This window comes from Octodon degus, unplaced genomic scaffold (genome assembly GCF_000260255.1).
Source record: "Octodon degus isolate 3935 unplaced genomic scaffold, OctDeg1.0 scaffold00191, whole genome shotgun sequence".
Taxonomy (NCBI): domain Eukaryota; kingdom Metazoa; phylum Chordata; class Mammalia; order Rodentia; family Octodontidae; genus Octodon; species Octodon degus.
Window position 1 is genome coordinate 2942492 of NW_004524767.1, and position 3524 is coordinate 2946015.

A 3524-nucleotide genomic window follows, 5' to 3' on the forward strand; every position below is an offset into this window, starting at 1 on the left:
TTCAACATATCAATACTTGATGAAAAATACCTGTTTCTTATTATGCCTAAGAGGTTTGATATTCAGACAGATAGTGAGGTTAACTTAACAGCCTAAGTGGTATGGCAATAACAATAAGCTTGTCTTCTGGATGGTTAGCAACCTAAGTTTGCAGACCACCTTAGAGAAAAAGCAGGGCTGCAGGGAAAGCCAACTTTTTGGCCCTAGCCTTCCAAGGTCAGTTAAGACTCAGGACGTATGAGAACTTGTACTGTAACGTCATGTAACTCGGTAGTGTTCCAAATTTTCTGATCAAGGAGATTATGGGGCCAAGGAGGAAAGTGATTGAATGATGATAGAGTGTGTCTAGTGAGAGTCACGTGGAGAGAAAACATTCTCTCAGGCTTTCATAAAGAGCACATTGGCCAAGCAATGTCCGTGACACATCCACATGGCTGACACTGACAAAGGTTGTACAATCTGAGGTACAGATTCTCAGAATAAACCCTGAGGGTTTTCACTGACCTTATCAGACTCAAAAGCTACAACTCTTGTTGCATAGGTCTTGTTTTACCTTGGTCTTGACCATCCAGCAGAAAAGTATAAAAACCAAGTGTAAGAAATAAAGCCATGGTGTTATGTTGAACTGTAGGGAACTCAGGTCAACATTTTCTGACATTGCCAGTGAAGCGGAAGACCCAATACTATTATGGGATACTGGACTCTTCTAGAATACTTTGCTGAGTTTACACACCTATAATATTCAAATAACAGAACTTAAGAATAAAAAGGATATATAGATAAATGTCCATTTTGTATCTGTGTATTCAAAGTGGTTAGGATATATACAGTTATATTCTCTTAATGAATAGAAGGATTTGTTCTAATGGTGTTTGTAAATAGGATATCATGTCTGCATCTAGTACAGCGAATAACCACTAGGAAGAATGTATGAAATGTGTTAATTATTGAAACTATCCTTCCAATTTGATTTGAAACTGTCTCATTGCTATTTGTTTCTCAATAAAATGATGAAAAAAAGATTGCTTTTCTTTCTATTGTACAGATAAAATAATATGATTGTAGCCTATAGTGAACAACCAGCAGAAGGTATGGAAAGCATTACTTTAAGAACAAAGAAGAAAAATTCAATCTAAAATATCCAGCCCACTAAAGACAAGACCAGAACACAAAGAAATAGAGGAAATCAAAGTCAACAAATGGAACTCTCTCAAATGATGCCAACAGAAGTTAAAAAACAAATTGAAAGGGCCATAGGAAAAATAACCTCTAAGCTGCATAAAGAAATGATTATCAAAATAAAACACACTGAAACACACACAAATGAACAGAGAAGCTCCAGGAAATGATGGAAACTATGAATGTTCAACATAGGCAAGAAATGTTTTCAGTGAAACAGATCCAAACAGAGATTCACAAGAAACTCCAGTGACCTTCCATTAAAAGAATCTCAACTGAAAATATGCACAGTGGATTGAATGAAGGTGAGAATAGTAAATAATATCTAGAAGACAGGAATGAGATTAGAGACTAGGAAAAGAAAGCTTTATTAAAAAATAGCAAGGGATCATGAAAAATTAATCCAACTGCTACAGAATGAAGCAAAAGTGAGTAACAGAAGATTGGTTGGAATCAGAAAGAAAACTGGAGACTGCATAAAGTCCATTTAAAATCTCTTCACAGAACTAATGGCAGAAAACTTTCCAAACATGGATAAAGAATTGGAAGTATAAATATTGAAGAATATTGATGGCTTCAATATGACTCTCCAAAGAGTCATAACCAAAATAAACCTACACCAAGGCATGTAATTATTAAGATTCCACAAATTCTTTACAAGAAAAAAATATTAAAAGCAGCTAGAGAAAAAAAAAGCATTCCACTAATAAAGGAAATCACATTAGAATGACAGCAGACTGCTCAACACAAAGCCTCAAATCAAAGAGAACTTGGAGTTAGGTATTTAAAGCCTTCATGGAAAGCAATCTTCAACCAAGATTGATGTAACTCACAATACTATCTTTTAAGATAAATGGAGAAATGAGATACTCTTATGAAAAAAAACACTGAAGAAATTAGTGAACACCAAAACAGTTCTACAAAATGCTCTGAATAATATATTTGAAAGAGATAATTAAGACCACAAACACATGAACACCAATAGAAGGAAGGTGCCTGGCAGAGCAAGCAATTAAACAGAGAAGAAGCACAAGGAACAAACATCAAGAAACCATGACAAAGAAAAGCTAATACACATCAGCTACAACCATCAATGTAAATGATCTCAACTTACGAATCAAAATAATCAGACTTGAAGAATGGATGAAGAAGCAAGATTCAACAATATGCTGCATGCAAGAAACACATTTAACCCAGAAAGAAATTCATAGACTTAAAGTTTATGAAAATGTTTAAGTAAATGCAGAAATTAACAGCCATTATATTTTCAGACAATGCAAACTGCAAACTTTGTCAAAACTGACCAAAAGAGGTAAAGAAGGTCACCATGTACTTTTTAAGGAAAAACCTCTAGAAGAAAAGATAAAAATCATAAATATTTATGTACCAAACACAAGTTCCTTCAATTACACAAAAATGTTACAAGACATGAAACACTAAATAAGCATCAAAAAATTATAATGGGTAACCTTAACACCCTACTCAAACAAATAGATCAACTAGATAAAAACCAAATAAATATTAGAATTAAACCAAGTCTGAGCAAAAGGACTTAGTAGATGTCTATGGAGTGTTCCACTTCACATTAGAATGCACATTCTTCTCAGCTGCAAATGGGGTGTTCTCCAGAATAAGTCATACATTAGCAGACCAAACATGTTTAAGTAGATGGAGAATTGAAGTCATTTCATGCATACTGTCTAACTGTAACAGTATGAAACTAGATATCAGTTATGAAGGAAATTTTTTTAAAAGCTACATGAACACATGGAAATTGAACAACACCTTTCTGAACAGCAAATGGGTCATAGAGGAAGCAAAGGTGAAATTAAACAGCATGTGCAATTAAATGATAATGTTGAAAAAAATACTGAAGCTTATAGAATGCGATGAAAGAAATACTAGAAGGACAATATACAGGGTTGAAATCACACATCTGGAAAACAGAATGAATTCAATGAACAACCTAATGTTGAACATCAAAGTTCTTTAAAAAGAAGAACAAATCAAAACCACAACTCCTATGATGGAGGAAATCATAAAGATAAGAGCACAAATTAATTCAATAGAGACTAGAAAGAAATACATAGAATCAATGAAGTCCATTCCTTGAAAGAATAAATAAAATTGATAAATCATTAGACAATCATATTAATAATAAAGAAAAAACACAAATTCAGGCAATTAGGAATGAAAAGAGTGAAATTATGATGAACTTATATAAAACCAGGAGATCTTCAACACCTAATATAAGAACTTACATTCCAATAATATGGAAACTACAGAAGAAACAGATTCTTAAGACTAAACTGTCAAAAGTAAAGCAAGAAGATGTCAAACCTCTA